The sequence below is a fragment of the Oncorhynchus nerka genome, linkage group LG12, assembly GCF_034236695.1.
Source record: "Oncorhynchus nerka isolate Pitt River linkage group LG12, Oner_Uvic_2.0, whole genome shotgun sequence".
Classification (NCBI taxonomy): Eukaryota; Metazoa; Chordata; class Actinopteri; order Salmoniformes; family Salmonidae; genus Oncorhynchus; species Oncorhynchus nerka.
The window spans coordinates 70324647-70346741 of NC_088407.1; the positions used below are offsets into that span (position 1 = coordinate 70324647).

Consider the following 22095-nt stretch of genomic DNA (forward strand, 5'->3'; position numbering starts at 1 on the left):
AAAAACAAATGGAGGGGGGTGTCAATGTAAATAGTCTGATGGCTATTTGATTAATTGTTCAGTGGTCTTACGGCTTGGGGGTAGAAGCTGTTAAGGAGCCTTTTGGTCCTAGACTTGGCGCTTGGGTACTGCTTGCTGTGAGAACAGAGAAAACAGTCTATGACTTGGGTGACTGGGGTCTTTGCCAATTTTTTGGGCTTTCCTCTGACACCACCTATTATACAGATCCTGGATGGCAGGAAGCTTGGCCCCACGCACTACCAGTCAGGATACTCTTGAAGGTGTAGCTGTAGAACGTTTTGAAGACCTGGGGACCATTGCCGAATATTTTCAGTCTCCTGAGGGGAAAAATGTGTTGTGTGCCCTCTTCACAACTGTCTTGGTTTGTTTGGACCATGATAGTTTGTTGGTGATGTGGACACCAAGGAACTTCAAACTCTCAACCCGCTCCACTACAGCCCTGTCGATGTTAATGGTGGCCTGTTTGGCCTACCACTGTTGTGTTGTCAGCCAACTTAATGATGGTGTTGGAGTCGTGTTTGCCACACAGTCGTGGGTGAACAGGGAGTACAGGAAGGGACTAACCACACACCACTGAGGGGCCCCAGTGTTGAAGATCAGCGTTGCAGACGTGTTGTTGCCTACCCTTACCACCTGGGGGCGGCCCGTCAGGAAGTCCAGGATCCAGTTGCAGAGGGAGGTGTTTAGAATAGGCGTTAGAAATCAAAAACTTTTCACAATGTCGTCGGATTTAGGTAAAAATTTGGGTGAGAATATACGGAATGACGTAACGTTGATTACTTTTTGCAAATCAAATTAGTTTTTCACGTTTATTCAGTGTCATCCCAATGATTTTTTGCATTAAAATTACCTGGAGACAATGATGATTCAAACATTTTTCGCCCAGTGGGAAGTCTCTTATCTGGCTTCTTTTAACAAAATGTAACATTCGTTCTGCCCACAGATTGAATAAGGAAAACACCACCGAGCCAATAGACAATGACGAGATTCGATGGGAGCCAAGTTCATTTACAGAAAGACTGAGTGGATTTCACCTTTTTGATTGCCAGGCCGGCCGGTGCCTTGACTTGCTTGGCCACTGGTGTCCTCCAGCTCAGACAGTCCAAACAGGCAGACTGCAAAGCCCGGGGTTTAGTATATAATTAAAAGGCCTACAGAGACAGCAGAAGGTCCGTCTCAACCCATTTGGCATCAGCCAGACCAACACCCTGCTAGGAGAACAGTGTGAGGATGGGACTCAGCCAATAACTACCAAAAGGACATTCTGCTGCTCATGTCTTGTCGACTTCCATCATTAACTACCGTTCTACTGATTGGCCATGTGTACGGTATCCATATTAGGACAGCATAAAACGTCTATGGTGATTGAATCAGAGTCACTCATGACTCACAAGGACTTTGTACCTGTGATATCTTCAGCAGTGTGTGGAAGAATATGTTTATTCACAAAATGTATAGATATGTATAAAGTTCACCATAAAGAAAGATTTTTTTAAACTTTCTTTTTCTCCATCCATTATTAGGATGTTTTCTTGCAATATTTTTTAAAGTTGAAGACGTTCAACAGTAAGAATTAAAAGGAACTATGTACCGGGGGTGGGGGGGGGGCTCCTCAGGCCGGTCTTGGCCCGATATGAGACTCCGCAGAGTGGCAGTCAGTTGTCAAAAGTGCCGATGCATGACCCGGCTTGCCGTATCAACCACATTGGCTCTTCTTACATTAATCATAACATCTCAAGGATGTATACAAAGTGGATAAACTGCTTTACACTATTATTTACTTTGATTACTTTTCAGCATTTTTAATGGTAACAGACTGGCGTTCTGGTAGAGAACTAATGCAGGCATGACAGTTATGTATGGTTCATTTGGATCCTAGTTAATCTCCTCAGCATGCAGACATTCCCTAGAAAGAGAGTTAGGAATAATTTAGATATTGGTAAAGTTCTGCTAGTCTGTTCATATAGAGCCAAACACTATTGACCGTGTTTATTAATATCAGTCTTACATTTGACTATGTTTCTGGGGAATTGTCCTCTAGTGTGTCTATTGATTCAATTTAAATAGCTATCTGTGTGATGTCCTAAATGATTTTTGCTTTCATTCATTCTACTAATGTTCTCTCTCAGGCTGAGTGTTGTGGTAAAGCAGAGTTGAAGGCCAGCCACATTGTTAGACTAGTTATCCCATCCTGCCCTAGTGCAAACATATCAATACTGTGATTCATTATTAAATCTCCTATGTTTGCTCTCTTCTCGACTACTGTCTTGGTTTCCCTTCTCTTCTTTATCTTGCAGTGCATCTTTTCTGCATCCAGCATCTCCTTCGGCTATTTCTGCTTAAACATTGTTCTTCGGTACATTTTTACATGACACTTTAGTAGACACTCTTAGCCAGAGTGACTTACAGGAGCAATTTGGGTTAAGTGTCTTGATCAAGGGCACACAGACAGACCTAGTTTCACCTAGTTGGCTCAGGGTTTTCGAACCAGCAACCTTTCAGTTGCGTGAGTATTGTTAGATGCTTCATGCATTTCTGTAAATGTCCTACACATGCAATGTATTTTTTTTACATCTTTAACACTCAGTAACTACTTTGCTGTGTTTTACCAATATAACTCTTTACCAATATAACTCTCAGTATATTGACTGACTGTAAAATTCAGGTGACATGCATCCGTTCAGTGGCAGGCAGGCCTGTAATTTCCTCCAGCCTCTACAGTATGTATAGCATCTCTATCTCCATGAATGACAGTTAGACGGGACTTTGATAATTGATAGAAGCCAGATCGGTGACACATCCATACTGCCTCTGTTGATCAAAGGGGGAGTTTTTCACTTTCCAAAGTTCCTCTGAAAGACCTTCTGGAAGAGGTATTTTTGGTGAAGTTTGATTAGAATTAAATATTTATATAAATTCAACAAAGACTTACCTAGACTAACTAAAGTAGCTCTATATCTCAATATAGTAAAAAATGCCATGCAAATACATATGAATTCAAATGGCGTGCCAATATACAGTGAAGGGCTACTGTATATGCTTCTAGCTGTACGTGTCAGGGCTACGTTGGCAATAAGGTCGATGGTGGTTGACCTCAAATGTCATTGTTGACCCACGCATGTTCATTACTTTGTTATTTTCCATCAATTTTTATTCTGGTTGAATCCATGTTGTTAAATGATCCATTGTTTTTTAAGGATGCCTCATTAGACGTTGATCTAGACGTTCTATTTCAATGACAAATTGTTAGATAAGAACATACATGACAGTGATGTGACTTGGAGGTGATTGTTTCATTAAAGTGTCTCTTAATTAACTGTCTCTGTGAGTGTAGGGCTGTTCATGGATTAGGTTTGACAAATGTGACCATTTCATTGGTCTTTTTCCAGGGTTCTTATTTCAATTTTATTGGTTGCGATGGTGCCTCCTTTAGGGTGAAGAAGTGTATTTATGGTTCTCATGATAACTCCATACATGCCGAGCAGAGGGTCAGCTCATTAGTCAAAGACATGTCACTAAACCCAAAAAGCTTCTCATATACTGCGTAAACAAATAGAATACAGACTTCATATGTCAAAATATAATCTATTGAATATCATATCATGTCATTTTTTACATGAACACTTCATTTTTATATTCATTGATGTGATGTTTATAGTGTTTGTGTGTCCTTGTTGTGTTTTTATTGTGTATTTAGTGTTGATGTATGTTTTGGCTGGTGCAATCAAATTTGCCCTCTCGGGGATTAATAAAGTACTATCTTATCTTAAGCATGAAGTCTTTGTAAGAGTAACTCAATTTTAATAAGAGAGACAGATTGAGAGAGATAGTGATATACGTGATTTGTTGAGAGGGACAGGAGTTACGTGAAAAGCTATAGAAAACAATTATGACAGTGTTAAAGGGTTTACTGCCTGTGGTGACCCTGAGTGATGTGTGCATGGGGAGTGGCAGTAAATGCTGAAAGTGATGTGGTGGTGAGTAGGGTTATGGAGAGCAGATATGTAGCCAAGCTAATGGCAGGGAGATGAATCAAACGTGTCATCAGCACAAAACGAGCCCTAGGCCTGAAACGCGGATGTAGAAACCATGCAAGGTAGGACAGAATAAAAACTGATGTAAATCACTGGAGACTTGTTCTATTATTGTACAGGAATTATTTTATAAACACAGAGTTTCCACCCTTCAACCTAATAGATCCAAACTTATAGATCCAGCCAGATGGATCCAGACTGATAGGTGCAGACTGATTGATCCAGACTGAAAGATGCAATTCAATATTAGGAAGGTGCATCACAGTACCCATAGCCGCGGGAAGTAATTTGGGGTTGCTGCGATTCTTTTTTTCTGGGGTGGATGCAAAAAAAATATAATTTGCCGGCCCTCAAGACTTCTATAAAGGTCTGCAAATACAGGACTTGTAAAGGCCCAGTGCACTACTTTCGTGATTTAAAAAAAACTAAATGTATTTGAGTTTTTACCAGGATTTGTAACTTGAGTCTGATAATTATCTATACAAAACAGTTAGACCGCGCTCAGGTCTGTTCAACGCTGGTCCGACCAATCTGATTCCACGCTTCAAGATTGCTTTGATCACGTGGACTGGGATATGTTCCACATTGAGTCAAACAACAACATTGACAAATACGCTAATTCGGTGAGCGAGTTTATTAGCAAGTGCATCGGCGATGTCGTACCCACAGCAACTATTAAAACATTCCCAAACCAGAAACCGTGTATCGATGGCAGCATTCGCAAGAAACTGAAAGCGCAAACCACTGCTTTTAATCAGGGCAAGGTGACCGGAAACATGACCGAATACAAACTGGGGAGCTATTCCCGCTGCAAGGCAACCAAACAAGCTAAGCGTCAGTATAGAGACAAAGTAGAGTCGCAATTCAACGGCTCAGACACGAGGTATGTGGCAGAGTCTACAGCCAGCCCTGTCGTGGACTAGGATGTCTTGCTCCCAGACAGACTAAACAACTTCTTTGCTCGCTTTGAGGACAATACAGTGCCACTGACACGGCCCGCTACCAAAACGGACTCTCCTTCACTGCAGCCGATGTGAGTAAAACATTTAAACGTGTTAACCCTCGCAAAGCTGCAGGCCCAGACGGCATTCCGAGCCGCGTCCTCAAGAGCATGCGCAGACCAGCTGGCTGGTGTGTTTACAGACATATTCAATCAATCCTTATCCAGGTCTGCTATTCCCACATGCTTCAAGAGGGCCACCATTGTTCCTGTTCCCAAGAAAGCTAAGGTAACTGAGCTAAACAACTACCGCATCGTAGCACTCACTTCCGTCATCATGAAGTACTTTGAGAGACTAGTCAAGGACCATATCACCTCCACCCTATCTGACACCCTAGACCCATTCCAATTTCCTTACCACCCCAATAGATCCACAGACGACGCAATCACAACAACACTGCACAATGCCCTAACCCATCTGGACAAGAGGAATACCTATGTGAAAATGCTGTTCATTGACTACTGTTCAGCATTTAACACCATAGTACCCTCCAAACTCGTCATCAAGCTCGAGGCCCTGGGTCTCGACCCCGCCCTGTGCAACTGGGTACTGGACTTCCTGACGGGCCACCCCCCGGTGGTGAGGGTAGGTAACAACATCTCCACCCCGCTGATCCTCAACACTGGGGCCCCACAAGGGTGCATTCTGAGCCTCCCCCCTTACTCCCTGTTCACCCACGACTGTGTGGCCATACACGCCTCCAACTCAATCATCAAGTTTGCAGATGACTCTACTGTGGTAGGCTTGATTACCAACAACGACGAGACAGCCTACAGGGAGGAGGTGAGGGCCCTCGGAGTGTGGTGTCAGGAAAATAACCTCACACTCAACGTCAACAAAACAAAGGAGATGATCGTGGACTTCAGGAAACAGCAGAGGGAGCACCCCCCTATCCACATCGACGGGACAGTAGTGGAGAGGGTAGTAAGTTCCTCGACGTACACATCACGGACAAACTGAATTGGTCCACCCACACAGACAGCGTGGTGAAGAAGGCGCAGCAGCGCCTCTTCAACCTCAGGAGGCTGAAGAAATTTGGCTTGTCAGCAAAAGCACTCACAAACTTCTACATATGCACAATCGAGAGCATCCTGTCGGGCTGTATCACCGCCTGGTACGGCAACTGCTCCGCCCACAACCGTAAGGCTCTCCAGAGGGTAGTGAGGTCTGCACAACGCATCACTGGGGGCAAACTACCTGCCCTCTAGGACACCTACACCACCCGATGTCAAAGGAAGGCCATAAAGATCATCAAGTACAACAACCACCCGAGCCACTGCCTGTTCACCCCGCTATCATCCAGAAGGCGAGGTCAGTACAGGTGCATCAAAGCAGGGACCTAGAGACTGAAAAACAGCCACCATGAACATTGAGTGGCTGCTGCCAACATACTGACTCAACTCCAGCCACTTTAATAATGTAAAAATGGATGAAACATGTATCACTAGCCACTTTAACCTTTCTTGCGCACCATGAACCCCTCGACAACATTCTGCTGAAAAGACAGAGCGCGAAATTCAAAAACAATTTTTTGAAATATATAACTTCCACACATTAACAAGTCCAATACAGCAAATGAAAGATACACATCTTGTTAATCTACCCATCATGTCCGATTTCAAAAATGCTTTACAGCTAAAGCACAACATCTGATTGTTAGGTCAGAGTCAAGTCACAAAAACACACAGCCATTCTTCCAGCCAAAGATAGGAGTCACAAAAATCAGAAATTTAGATAAAAATTCATCACTAACCTTTGATGATCTTCATCAGATGTGCATATGTATATCCCAAAATCTCAGTTTACATTGGTGCCTTATGTGCAGTAATGTTTTGATTCCAAAACATCCGGTGATTTTGCAGAAATACTTATAATAAACATTGATAAAAGATACAAGTGTTATTTACAGAATTAAAGATAGACTTCTCCTTATTAATGCAACCGCTGTGTCAGATTTCAAAAAAACTTTACGGAAAAAGCATAATCTGAGAACAGCGCTCAGAGCCCAAAATAGCCAGAGGAATATCTGTCATTTTGGAATCAACAAAGTTAGGAACAACACCATAAATATTCACTTAACTTTGATGATCTTCATCAGAAGGCACTCCCAGGAATCCCAGTTCGACAATAAATGACTCATTTGTTCCATAAATTTCCATCATTTATGTCCAAATAGCCACTTGTTGTTAGCGTGGTCAGCCCAGTAATCCATCTTCATGAGACGCGAGCATTTCATCCAGACAAAATCTCGAAAAGTTACAGTCCTTTAGAAACAAGTCAACCGATGTATGGAATCCGTTTTTAACATAAAACATCAATAATGTTCCAACCGGAGAATTCCTTTGTCTTCAGAAAAGCATTGGAACAAGAGGTGACTCTGTCGGGAGCGCGCATCATGAGACCGAAGCTCTCTGCAAGACCTCTGACTCAAAGAGATCTCATGAGCCCCTCCTTTATAGTAGAATCCTCAAACCAGTTTCTAAAGACGGATGACATCTAGTGGAAGCCCTAGGAAGTGCAACCTCATCCATATCTTAATATGTATTCGGTCGGCCAAGCTTTGAAAAACTACAAACCTAAGATGTCCCACTTCCTGGTTGGATTTTTCTCAGGTTTTTGCCTGCCATATGAGTTATGTTATACTCACAAACATCATGTTTTCTATCCAATACTAATAATAATATGCATATATTAGCATCTGGGACAGAGTAGAAGGCAGTTCACTCTGGGCACGCTATTCATCCAAAAGTGAAAATGCTGCCCCCTATCCCACAAAGGTTAAACAATGCCATTTCAAATAATGTTTACATACACTACATTACTCATCTCATATGTATATAATGTACTCTATACCATCTACTGCATCTTGCCATTGATGTAATACATGTATCACTAGCCACTTTAAACTGCCACTTTTATATGTTTACATACCCTACATTACGAATCTCATGTATATACTGTACTCGATACCCTCTACTGCATCTTGCCTATGCTGTTCTGTACCATCACTCATTCATATATTTTTATGTACATATTTACACGTGTGTGTATAAGGTAGTTGTTGTGAAATTGTTAGGTTAGATAACTCGCTGGTTATTACTGCATTGTCGGGACTAGAAGCACAAGCATTTCGCTACGCTCGCATTAACTTCTCGGAGACATGGGGCAGTATTTTCACGTCCGGATGAAATGCATGCCCAAATTCAACTGCCTTCTACTCATCCCCAGAGGATAAAATATGCATATTAACAGTAGATTTGGATATAGAACACTCTGAAGTTTCTAAAACTGTTTGAATCATGTCTGTGAGTATAACAGAATTTATGTCGCAGGCGAAACCCAGAGGAAAAACCATTCAGATGTTTTTTTTTTTAGGTCACTCTTTTCAATGGGATTTCATTGGGAATCAAGATTTCTAAGGGACCTACCCTTACCGCTTCCACTGGATGTCAACAGTCTTTAGAAATTGGTTGAGGTTATATTCCTTTGTGTAATGACGAATTATCCCTGTTCAAAATGAGGGTCACTTCAAGTGTACTGTTTGTTAGAGGCGCGTGACCAGAAAGGTAGTGTCAGTTTGTTTTCTTCCTGTATTGAACACAGATCATCCCGTCTTCAATTTGATCGATTATTTACTATAAAAAAATACCTAAAGTTGTATTATATTTTATAGTCACGTTGCGCAAGTTGGAACCTGTGTTTTTCTGGATCAAACGCGCCAAATAAATTGACATTTTGGATATATATGGACGGAATTAATCGAACAAAAGTATGTGATGTTTATGGGACATATTGGAGTGCCAACAGAAGGAGCTCGTCAAAAGTAAAGCATGATTTATATTTTTATTTCTGCGTTTTGTGTCGCGCCTGCAGGGTTGAAATATGCTTCTCTCTCTTTGTTTACGGAGGTGCTATCCTCAGATAATAGCATTGTTTGCTTTCGCCGAAAAGCCTTTTTGAAATCTGACACGTTGGCTGGATTCACAACACGTGTAGCTTTAATTTGGTGTCTTACATGTGTGATTTCATGAAGGTTTGAATTTTATAGTAATTTATTTGAATTTGGCCCTCTGCATTTTCTCTGGCTTTTATCCAGGTGGGACGCTAGCGTCCCACATATCCCATTGCTATCTGCTAACCATGTGTATGTGACAAGTAAAATTTGATTTGTTTTGACATCATCCCAAACCACTTGACGTCTCAATACACCCAATTACTGTATTGTGCATTGTTTTTCTTCATGGTGTAGTCTACAGGTACAAACCTAGGTGACCAGCCTATGCACAATACAGTAATATACTATTACCTTAAGTGTTTTGTAAGGATGGTAAATACTGCACAACAAGTGGTTGTTTTCCATGTAATTTGATGTGGATGTTTTGTGTCTTTTCCCATATCTTTGGACATTTTGATGTAGATGTTTGAGGTCAGAGTTTTGTTCTTTCTGGATTCAATGGCATAGAAAGGGACAGGGCAACAACTCTTACAAGGTTTCTTACAATTCCAACTATTGAATCTTGCAAGATACTGTACTTAATTATACAACTACCATTTTTGCCAAAGCTGAGGTGCTGCAACAACAAAAAAATGCCACACTACAGACATCTATATTGGTCCACTGATACAAATAATATATACAGTAAACATTTTTTATAAATATATATTTTTAATTCTGATTTTGCAGGGGGTGCTGCTACTTCCCATTGCTATGACAGTACCATAATCATAATGTTGATGGTTGTTTTAAAGAATCATTGTGCTCTGATGGACACAGAAGAGGACAGACACTCTTGGCAGATTGGTGCCATGATTGGCTCAGTGTCTGAAAAATGGCCACCTCTCTCATGAGACAGCATAACAACTGCATGCACAATCTATGTCATCCACATGAAGGCCAAAGTTTCATGCTCAGCCCGGGAATATATTGAATATTTATGCTCTACAGATAGCTCCCCTAGGGGGACAAACACCATGGCGGAGAGGCTTTTCCCAGAGGTCAACATCTGACGAATGGCTTGCTGCATTTCCCATAAGTCACTCTTCATGTTCAATGTTAATAGAAATCAGATGGTCTGAGGAGAAACGCGATCAGCATGGCAAGACACACACACACACACGGATGCACAGACAACACAAACACACATATGCATGCGCGCGCACGCACACACACACACACGCGCACACACACACACACACACACACACACACACACACACACACACACACACACACACACACACACACACACACACACACACACACACACATACCATGTCCTAGCCTGTGTTTAAAGGAGCTGGAGCCTAGCAAAATGACAGCAGCCTTTGCGGTGGTGCTGGAAATGCTGTATTAATACCCACAGCCAGATAACACGTGATACAAGTCCATTTTCGACATCCTTCCATGTCTGAGGACGTCGGGAGATGACGTGAAAACTTGTCTCTAGGCGTAACAATGAACACTGTTACCTTCAAGTAGATTTGGGTTTTGCTAGGATGCTGTGGATGCAAAACAGGGCAAGTTTAAATCCAGCAACAGAAAGTTGTTTTTGAGATTTCTGTTTTAAGCCTATCCCAAACCTTAACCCTTACATTAACCATTTGAAGTCAATGCCTAACTTTAAGATTTCAGAGTAAAAGCCTAAACTTAACCCTAACCTTATACATTTGGACTTAATGCCTAAACTTAACCTTAACACTGTTAAGGTCAAATGTGACATTTGAGAATCATGGCTGAACGTCTAATTCTGACGTGTGATAGCTAGGCTATGATACCCAAGGTCAAATGTGACATTTGAGAATCATGGCTGAACGTCTAATTCTGACGTGTGATAGCTAGGCTGTGATAGCTAGTTGGATACCCAAGGCAGCATTCCTATGTGTGGGAGACACACGGAGATACAATTAATAAATAAATGCGCTATCTGCCCAATGTTGTAACGTGCATAGGAACACGCTTACACATAGTGTTAGGCACTAGGTAATGTTAGTCACTAGGTAAATCTGACGTGGACAGGTTTAGGAGGTAAATAATTATGTCAGATATTATATTTGTGTGGGTGTGTACATGGCATATACACACTCCCTCTGTTTAAGTGCTTAGTTTTTGTGTTTGTGAGGGGGCGTGTTTGTGTAAGTATAATGTGACTGGCTTTCTCCACTACATTAGCTAGGATCAGTCCTGTAATCCCTCTAAAGAGGCTTTCTGCACTGGCTCACTGGGTTCTGAGAGCATCCCTCTTTACAGAGATCAATGAAGAGTTATATATCTTAGTATCAGGGCTTACAAAACTTACAAGAGGCAAGTGTTATTTAGTACGGGCTTACCGACCAGTGAATATGAAAAAGTCATATACAGTTGGTGCAAAAGAGTGCTAAACAGAAAAGCAAATCTGGGCTTGATGGCGAGAGCACAATGGGCCAAAGTAACAGCCCATGGAATATTTACAATCTAAATGTGTGGCAAAATCCTGGCAGCTATTTTAGTGTTAGGTGAGTGTGTACATATGTGTTTACATCAACCCTGTCTCATAAGGCTTTACATACTCAGGGGTGTCAAACGTATTCCACGGAGGGTGTAGTTTCTGCTCGCTTTTGGTTTTTCCTTTCAATTAACCCATGAGTCTAAGCCCTGTCTAAGTATAAATAAAGTAAATACAAATAATAATTGATTAAAAAGTATTTTTGGCCCATACAAATGCACTGAATAACAGATTAACTTGATGGAACAACAGATGTGCATGTCGTATAGCTGAGAGACATAAGAAACAACATATATTTAACCCCTTACTTTTGACACTGAACAGTCTTGGCCCTGTCTAAGCCAGGGGAGGAGGGGGGATCTACTATGCTTTATGGAATTGTTTTAAGAAGGTCATACCAAAGATCATACCAAGGATGGTTTTGTATTTTAAGACACCTTGAAGTATCAATAAAATATATAGAAAATATACAGAAGAACAAGAAAATCTAAAGAAATGCTGTTCTGGTCTGCCCTATAAGAAATATATATATATTTTGCCACATATTTAGATTATAAATATTCCATGGGCTGTAACTTTGGCCCATTGCGCTCTCGCCATCAAGCCCAGATTTGCTTTTCTGTTTAGCACTCATAAATATATATATATATATATATATATATATATATATATATATATATAAAAATCAAATGTTGGAATCAGCTAAACTTTGAACATTGAGATATTAAATAAATGATAGAGAAGAAGAAGCCTTGAATAGGAAGAGTGGAAGAGAATGGGTTTCGTGTCAGAAGTTAAGTGTCCTCTGTAGAAAGCCAGAAGGCTTTGGAATGTGTTTGATGGAGGAGAGGAGAGCGATGTGTTGAAATAGGGAAGACAGATGGATATCTGTGGATTAGGTGAAGGAGGGGTTGAGGTCAGGGGGTGAGGGGTGAGGTCAGGGGGTGAGGGGTGAGGTCAGTTCAACTGAAGGGAGTAATCAAGGTTAGTATCTGGTTATCTTCTTTCTCTTGGACATAAACTAAGGATTGGAGAGAGGGAGTGTCTTAGTAGGATGTATATAACCAATGGAGAGAAATGTTTTGCTGTCTGATTACAGCTGTACAGAACCTTTGGGAATAATTCAACTTGGTTAAAGCTTCTCTAGTGTCAGTGAGTTATTTACTATGAAAAATAAGAACCTAACAGTTGGCGTGGTCGACAGGATTCACCACGATTTTTAATTAAACCAAAGAGTCCAGATCAGTGAACAGGAGCCAGCACAATAAATTAGGTAGGCAAGTTCCTACACCTGTTACCAATCATTTTGACATCTTGGGGAGATGAGAATCGTAGACTGAATAATTATAGTTATGAGTTAATTCTATAGGTCCATTGTGTAAACGACAGGTCGTGAATATATGGTGTAGGGTAGGTTCCATAAGGATAGGTCCCGGATGGAGATTTTTCCTCTATGAGATCCAGATAAAAATATAAGAGCCAGGCTAATATAATTGAAGGGTAGGTGTCTTTTAAACCCATATACTGTCAATAGGCCATTGATAGTTCTGGAGACAAACATCCGAAGTTGACATTTTTTATATTTGAATTTGTGAAGCATTCCTCATTTTCAATACGGATAGCGAGCTAAACAATAATGTTAAACACACTGAAATCCAGGTGTTTCTAAAATACTAAATTGGAATGAGGAGCACACAGTCAGTTATTTTGGCTTTGTGCCAGACATTAACTAAATGAGACTTGTTGACATCCAAATCAAACTAAATACAAGAATGGGGTTTCGAAGAAAGAATAAGTTGATAATGACTCTAACACCATAACCACCATCCTGGTGTCAAAATGGAATAAGGAGCACGCAGTTAGATATTTTGGCTTTGATCCAGACAATATGTAAATAAAACTTGATTTACATCCCAATCAAACTTTCTACCAGATGTAGGTTTGGAACAAACAAGAACATTTGAATTTCGATCATGAGTCTAGCGCCTTAAACACACTGACATCCAGGTGTTTCTAAAAGACTAACAAGAGCAGAGTCAAAGTAGAAGAACTTGTCATAGTCATGTCTTTCAGATTTGATCTACGCTAATTGGAAATTAATGAAAGGTGGGTTGATTACATCCAAAGTAATTTTTTTCCAGGAATGCGGTTGGTACCCACAAGAACATAGCATTCATTGGATTTTTATTCCAACAGTCTAAACCACTCAGCCATCCTGGTGTAAAGTACAATCAAGAGCCCAGTGAAATACATGAAGGCGGTATAAGGGGAACAAAGTCAATTCTTTCAGCTTTCATCCAAATAAATTTCAAATGAGTAAAAGGACAATTGATAACATCCAAATGATAGATGAATTCATACCAGGAGTGGGGTTCGAACCCACGAGGACATACGTCCATTGGGTCTTAAGTCCAACGCCTTAACCTCTCGGCCATCCTGGTGTAATAAACACAAAATCAAGGGCGCAGTGAAAATGGAATAAGCAGCACACAGTTAGATCTTTTGGCTTTGATCCAGACAATATGTAAATAAAACTTGATTACATCCAAATCAAACTTTCTACCAGATGTAGGTTTGGAACAAACAAGAACATTTGAATTTCGATCATGAGTCTAGCGCCTTAACCTCTTCCTTCTACCCTCTACTTTTTTGAACATTCTGTTAAAAATCGCGCAACATTTCAGCGCCCTGCTACTCATGCCAGGAATATAGTATATGCATTTGCTTAGTCTGTGTGGATAGAAAACACTCAAACGTTTATAAAACTGGTTAAATCACTGCTGTGGCTTTACCAGAACGGCATTTACATCGAAAAGCACAGGAAAAACTCATCACTGAAAATGGGAAAATATATCCATGCGCTACTTGAACCCATTGATAAAGGTGAACCACAATTAATTGACTGATGATGCAGTACCTACAGGTTCCACACGGTGTCTAGAGTCTTGTCATTTCCCTTCGAGTTTTTTCTTGGTCAAACACATGCAAGGCACCGTATTTCTTCAGGTCTAGGACCGGATATTTTCGTTGAGTTTCTAGCCGGACATTTTTCCAGACGGACAGCTAATGATCTTTACATCGCCTCCTGATGAATTTTATCGCTTATTAACGTTTACTAATACCTAAAGTTGCATTACAAACGTATTTCGAAGTGTTTTGTGAAAGTTTATCATCGACTTTTAGAATTTAAAAAAATGACGTTACGTTTTGAAAACGCTGTTTTTTTCGTTTATCACACAGTCTACATATAACGATATCTTGGCTTTATATGGACCGATTTAATCGAAATAAAGACCCAATAGTGTTTATGGGACATCTAGGAGTGCCAACAAAGAAGATGGTGAAAGGTAATGACTGTTTTCTATTTTATTGTGCGGTTTTGTAACGCCGAAATGCTAATTATTTTGTTTACGTCCCCTGCGTGGCTTTTGTGTTGTAGTGTATTGATGCATGCTATCAGATAATAGCTTCTCATGCTTTCGCCGAAAAGCATTTTAAAAATCTGACTTGTTGCCTGGATTCACAACGAGTGTAGCTTTAATTCGATACCCTGTATGTGTATTTTAATGAAAGTTTGAGTTTTAACTAATACTATTAGCATTTAGCGTAGCGCATTTGCATTTCCAGAGCTCTAGTTGGGACGCAAGCGTCTCAGGTAGAAGCAACACTGACATCCAGGTGTTTCTAAAAGACTAACAAGAGCAGAGTCAAAGTAGAAGAACTTGTCATAGTCATGTCTTTCAGATTTGATCCACGCTAATTGGAAATGAATGAAAGGTGGGTTGATTACATCCTAAGTAAGTTTTTTCCAGGAATGCGGTTGGTACCCACAAGAACATAGCATTCATTGGATTTTTATTCCAACAGTCTAAACCACTCAGCCATCCTGGTGTAAAGTACAATCAAGAGCCCAGTGAAATACTTGAAGGCGGTATAAGGGGAACAAAGTCAATTCTTTCAGCTTTCATCCAAATAAATTTCAAATGAGTGAAAGGACAATTGATAACTTCGAAATGATAGATGAATTTATACCAGGAGTGGGGTTCGAACCCACGAGGACATATGTCCATTGGATCTTAAGTCCAACGCCTTAACCTCTCGGCCATCCTGGTGTAATAAACACAAAATCAAGGGCGCAGTGAAAATGGAATAAGCAGCACACAGTTAGATCTTTTGGCTTTGATCCAGACAATATGTAAATAAAACTTGATTACATCCAAATCAAACTTTCTACCAGATGTAGGTTTGGAACAAACAAGAACATTTGAATTTCGATCATGAGTCTAGCGCCTTAACCTCTTCCTTCTACCCTCTACTTTTTGAACATTCTGTTAAAAATCGCGCAACATTTCAGCGCCCTGCTACTCATGCCAGGAATATAGTATATGCATTTGCTTAGTCTGTGTGGATAGAAAACACTCAGACGTTTATAAAACTGGTTAAATCACTGCTGTGGCTTTACCAGAACGGCATTTACATCGAAAAGCACAGGAAAAACTGATCACTGAAAATGGGAAAATATATCCATGCGCTACTTGAACCCATTGATAAAGGTGAACCACAATTAATTGACTGAGGATGCAGTACCTACAGCTTCCACACGGTGTCTAGAGTCTTGTCATTTCCCTTCGAGTTTTTTCTTGGTCAAACACATGCAAGGCACCGTATTTCTTCAGGTCTAGGACCGGATATTTTCGTTGAGTTTCTAGCCGGACATTTTTCCAGACGGACAGCTAATGATCTTTACATCGCCTCCTGATGAATTTTATCGCTTATTAACGTTTACTAATACCTAAAGTTGCATTACAAACGTATTTCGAAGTGTTTTGTGAAAGTTTATCGTCGACTTTTTGAATTTTAAAAAATGACGTTACGTTTTGAAAACGCTGTTTTTTTCGTTTATCACACAGTCTACATATAACGATATCTTGGCTTTATATGGACCGATTTAATCGAAATAAAGACCCAATAGTGTTTATGGGACATCTAGGAGTGCCAACAAAGAAGATGGTGAAAGGTAATGACTGTTTTCTATTTTATTGTGCGGTTTGTGTAACGCCGAAATGCTAATTATTTTGTTTACGTCCCCTGCGTGGCTTTTGTGTTGTAGTGTATTGGTGCATGCTATCAGATAATAGCTTCTCATGCTTTCGCCGAAAAGCATTTTAAAAATCTGACTTGTTGCCTGGATTCACAACGAGTGTAGCTTTAATTCGATACCCTGCATGTGTATTTTAATGAAAGTTTGAGTTTTAACTAATACTATTAGCATTTAGCGTAGCGCATTTGCATTTCCAGAGCTCTAGTTGGGACGCAAGCCTCTCAGGTAGAAGCAACACTGACATCCAGGTGTTTCTAAAAGACTAACAAGAGCAGAGTCAAAGTAGAAGAACTTGTCATAGTCATGTCTTTCAGATTTGATCCACGCTAATTGGAAATGAATGAAAGGTGGGTTGATTACATCCAAAGTAAGTTTTTTCCAGGAATGCGGTTGGTACCCACAAGAACATAGCATTCATTGGATTTTTATTCCAACAGTCTAAACCACTCAGCCATCCTGGTGTAAAGTACAATCAAGAGCCCAGTGAAATACATGAAGGCGGTATAAGGGGAACAAAGTCAATTCTTTCAGCTTTCATCCAAATGAATGAAAGGACAATTGATAACATCCAAATGATAGATGAATTTATACCAGGAGTGGGGTTCGAACCCACGAGGACATATGTCCATTGGATCTTAAGTCCAACGCCTTAACCTCTCGGCCATCCTGGTGTAATAAACATAAAATCAAGGGCGCAGTCAAAATGGAATAAGGAGCACACAGTTAGATCTTTTGGCTTTGATCCAGACAATATGTAAATAAAACTTGATTACATCCAAATCAAACTTTCTACCAGATGTAGGTTTGGAACAAACAAGAACATTTGAATTTCGATCATGAGTCTAGCGCCTTAAACACACTGACATCCAGGTGTTTCTAAAAGACTAACAAGAGCAGAGTCAAAGTAGAAGAACTTGTCATAGTCATGTCTTTCAGATTTGATCTACGCTAATTGGAAATGAATGAAAGGTGGGTTGATTACATCCAAAGTAAGTTTTTTCCAGGAATGCGTTTGGTACCCACAAGAACATAGCATTCATTGGATTTTTATTCCAACAGTCTAAACCACTCAGCCATCCTGGTGTAAAGTACAATCAAGAGCCCAGTGAAATACATGAAGGCGGTATAAGGGGAACAAAGTCAATTCTTTCAGCTTTCATCCAAATAAATTTCAAATGAGTGAAAGGAGAATTGATAAGATCCAAATGATAGATGAATTCATACCAGGAGTGGGGTTCGAACCCACGAGGACATATGTCCATTGGATCTTAAGTCCAATGCCTTAACCTCTCGGCCATCCATCCTGGTGTAATATACAAAAAATCAAGGGCGCAGTGAAAATGGAATAAGGAGCACACAGATCTTTTGGCTTTGATCCAGACAATATGTAAATAAAACTTGATTACATCCAAATCAAACTTTCTACCAGATGTAGGTTTGGAACAAACAAGAACATTTGAATTTCGATCATGAGTCTAGCGCCTTAAACACACTGACATCCAGGCGTTTCTAAAAGACTAACAAGAGCTGAGTCAAAGTAGAAGAACTTGTCATAGTCATTTCTTTCAGATTTAATCCACGCTAATTGGAAATGAATGAAAGGTGGGTTCATTACATCCAAAGTAATTTTTTTCCAGGAATGCGGTTGGTACCCACAAGAACATAGCATTCATTGGATTTTTATTCCAACAGTCTAAACCACTCAGCCATCCTGGTGTAAAGTACAATCAAGAGCCCAGTGAAATACATGAAGGCGGTATAAGGGGAACAAAGTCAATTCTTTCAGCTTTCATCCAAATAAATTTCAAATGAGTGAAAGGAGAATTGATAAGATCCAAATGATAGATGAATTCATACCAGGAGTGGGGTTCGAACCCACGAGGACATATGTCCATTGGATCTTAAGTACAACGCCTTAACCTCTCGGCCATCCTGGTGTAATAAACATAAAATCAAGGGCGCAGTCAAAATGGAATAAGGAGCACACAGTTAGATCTTTTGGCTTTGATCCAGACAATATGTAAATAAAACTTGATTACATCCAAATCAAACTTTCTACCAGATGTAGGTTTGGAACAAACAAGAACATTTGAATTTCGATCATGAGTCTAGCGCCTTAAACACACTGACATCCAGGTGTTTCTAAAAGACTAACAAGAGCAGAGTCAAAGTAGAAGAACTTGTCATAGTCATGTCTTTCAGATTTGATCTACGCTAATTGGAAATGAATGAAAGGTGGGTTGATTACATCCAAAGTAAGTTTTTTCCAGGAATGCGTTTGGTACCCACAAGAACATAGCATTCATTGGATTTTTATTCCAACAGTCTAAACCACTCAGCCATCCTGGTGTAAAGTACAATCAAGAGCCCAGTGAAATACATGAAGGCGGTATAAGGGGAACAAAGTCAATTCTTTCAGCTTTCATCCAAATAAATTTCAAATGAGTGAAAGGAGAATTGATAAGATCCTAATGATAGATGAATTCATACCAGGAGTGGGGTTCGAACCCACGAGGACATATGTCCATTGGATCTTAAGTCCAACGCCTTAACCTCTCGGCCATCCATCCTGGTGTAATATACAAAAAATCAAGGGCGCAGTGAAAATGGAATAAGGAGCACACAGATCTTTTGGCTTTGATCCAGACAATATGTAAATAAAACTTGATTACATCCAAATCAAACTTTCTACCAGATGTAGGTTTGGAACAAACAAGAACATTTGAATTTCGATCATGAGTCTAGCGCCTTAACCTCTTCCTTCTACCCTCTACTTTTTTGAACATTCTGTTAAAAATCGCGCAACATTTCAGCGCCCTGCTACTCATGCCAGGAATATAGTATATGCATTTGCTTAGTCTGTGTGGATAGAAAACACTCAGACGTTTATAAAACTGGTTAAATCACTGCTGTGGCTTTACCAGAACGGCATTTACATCGAAAAGCACAGGAAAAACTCATCACTGAAAATGGGAAAATATATCCATGCGCTACTTGAACCCATTGATAAAGGTGAACCACAATTAATTGACTGATGATGCAGTACCTACAGGTTCCACACGGTGTCTAGAGTCTTGTCATTTCCCTTCGAGTTTTTTCTTGGTCAAACACATGCAAGGCACCGTATTTCTTCAGGTCTAGGACCGGATATTTTCGTTGAGTTTCTAGCCGGACATTTTTCCAGACGGACAGCTAATGATCTTTACATCGCCTCCTGATGAATTTTATCGCTTATTAACGTTTACTAATACCTAAAGTTGCATTACAAACGTATTTCGAAGTGTTTTGTGAAAGTTTATCATCGACTTTTAGAATTTTAAAAAATGACGTTACGTTTTGAAAACGCTGTTTTTTTCGTTTATCACACAGTCTACATATAACGATATCTTGGCTTTATATGGACCGATTTAATCGAAATAAAGACCCAATAGTGTTTATGGGACATCTAGGAGTGCCAACAAAGAAGATGGTGAAAGGTAATGACTGTTTTCTATTTTATTGTGCGGTTTGTGTAACGCCGAAATGCTAATTATTTTGTTTACGTCCCCTGCGTGGCTTTTGTGTTGTAGTGTATTGATGCATGCTATCAGATAATAGCTTCTCATGCTTTCGCCGAAAAGCATTTTAAAAATCTGACTTGTTGCCTGGATTCACAACGAGTGTAGCTTTAATTCGATACCCTGCATGTGTATTTTAATGAAAGTTTGAGTTTTAACTAATACTATTAGCATTTAGCGTAGCGCATTTGCATTTCCAGAGCTCTAGTTGGGACGCAAGCGTCTCAGGTAGAAGCAACACTGACATCCAGGTGTTTCTAAAAGACTAACAAGAGCAGAGTCAAAGTAGAAGAACTTGTCATAGTCATGTCTTTCAGATTTGATCCACGCTAATTGGAAATGAATGAAAGGTGGGTTGATTACATCCTAAGTAAGTTTTTTCCAGGAATGCGGTTGGTACCCACAAGAACATAGCATTCATTGGATTTTTATTCCAACAGTCTAAACCACTCAGCCATCCTGGTGTAAAGTACAATCAAGAGCCCAGTGAAATACTTGAAGGCGGTATAAGGGGAACAAAGTCAATTCTTTCAGCTTTCATCCAAATAAATTTCAAATGAGTGAAAGGACAATTGATAACTTCGAAATGATAGATGAATTTATACCAGGAGTGGGGTTCGAACCCACGAGGACATATGTCCATTGGATCTTAAGTCCAACGCCTTAACCTCTCGGCCATCCTGGTGTAATAAACACAAAATCAAGGGCGCAGTGAAAATGGAATAAGCAGCACACAGTTAGATCTTTTGGCTTTGATCCAGACAATATGTAAATAAAACTTGATTACATCCAAATCAAACTTTCTACCAGATGTAGGTTTGGAACAAACAAGAACATTTGAATTTCGATCATGAGTCTAGCGCCTTAACCTCTTCCTTCTACCCTCTACTTTTTTGAACATTCTGTTAAAAATCGCGCAACATTTCAGCGCCCTGCTACTCATGCCAGGAATATAGTATATGCATTTGCTTAGTCTGTGTGGATAGAAAACACTCAGACGTTTATAAAACTGGTTAAATCACTGCTGTGGCTTTACCAGAACGGCATTTACATCGAAAAGCACAGGAAAAACTGATCACTGAAAATGGGAAAATATATCCATGCGCTACTTGAACCCATTGATAAAGGTGAACCACAATTAATTGACTGAGGATGCAGTACCTACAGCTTCCACACGGTGTCTAGAGTCTTGTCATTTCCCTTCGAGTTTTTTCTTGGTCAAACACATGCAAGGCACCGTATTTCTTCAGGTCTAGGACCGGATATTTTCGTTGAGTTTCTAGCCGGACATTTTTCCAGACGGACAGCTAATGATCTTTACATCGCCTCCTGATGAATTTTATCGCTTATTAACGTTTACTAATACCTAAAGTTGCATTACAAACGTATTTCGAAGTGTTTTGTGAAAGTTTATCAAATCGACTTTTGAATTTTAAAAAATGACGTTACGTTTTGAAAACGCTGTTTTTTCGATTTATCACACAGTCTACATATAACGATATCTTGGCTTTATATGGACCGATTTAATCGAAATAAAGACCCAATAGTGTTTATGGGACATCTAGGAGTGCCAACAAAGAAGATGGTGAAAGGTAATGACTGTTTTCTATTTTATTGTGCGGTTTGTGTAACGAAAATGCTAATTATTTTGTTTACGTCCCCTGCGTGGCTTTTGTGTTGTAGTGTATTGGTGCATGCTATCAGATAATAGCTTCTCATGCTTTCGCCGAAAAGCATTTTAAAATCTGACTTGTTGCCTGGATTCACAACGAGTGTAGCTTTAATTCGATACCCTGCATGTGTATTTTAATGAAAGTTTGAGTTTTAACTAATACTATTTTAGCATTTAGCGAGCGCATTTGCATTTCCAGAGCTCTAGTTGGGACGCAAGCCTCTCAGG

At 39.9% G+C, this 22095-nt stretch overlaps 7 non-coding genes across 7 annotated transcripts; all 7 read right to left on the bottom strand.

The window, feature by feature from the left end:
• Positions 1-13895: 13895 nt before the first annotated feature.
• trnal-uaa (transfer RNA leucine (anticodon UAA)) lies at positions 13896-13978 on the bottom strand. Its single transcript has one exon. It is a non-coding gene; the product is annotated as a tRNA-Leu (tRNA).
• Positions 13979-15566: 1588 nt separating this feature from the next.
• trnal-uaa (transfer RNA leucine (anticodon UAA)) lies at positions 15567-15649 on the bottom strand. The gene has a single exon. It is a non-coding gene; the product is annotated as a tRNA-Leu (tRNA).
• Positions 15650-17226: 1577 nt separating this feature from the next.
• On the bottom strand, positions 17227-17309 carry trnal-uaa (transfer RNA leucine (anticodon UAA)). Its single transcript has one exon. It is a non-coding gene; the product is annotated as a tRNA-Leu (tRNA).
• A 550-nt stretch (positions 17310-17859) lies between these two features.
• Positions 17860-17946, bottom strand: trnal-uaa (transfer RNA leucine (anticodon UAA)). The gene has a single exon. It is a non-coding gene; the product is annotated as a tRNA-Leu (tRNA).
• A 546-nt stretch (positions 17947-18492) lies between these two features.
• Positions 18493-18575, bottom strand: trnal-uaa (transfer RNA leucine (anticodon UAA)). Its single transcript has one exon. It is a non-coding gene; the product is annotated as a tRNA-Leu (tRNA).
• A 550-nt stretch (positions 18576-19125) lies between these two features.
• Positions 19126-19212, bottom strand: trnal-uaa (transfer RNA leucine (anticodon UAA)). Its single transcript has one exon. It is a non-coding gene; the product is annotated as a tRNA-Leu (tRNA).
• A 1585-nt stretch (positions 19213-20797) lies between these two features.
• trnal-uaa (transfer RNA leucine (anticodon UAA)) lies at positions 20798-20880 on the bottom strand. Its single transcript has one exon. It is a non-coding gene; the product is annotated as a tRNA-Leu (tRNA).
• Between the last annotated feature and the right edge of the window lie 1215 nt (positions 20881-22095).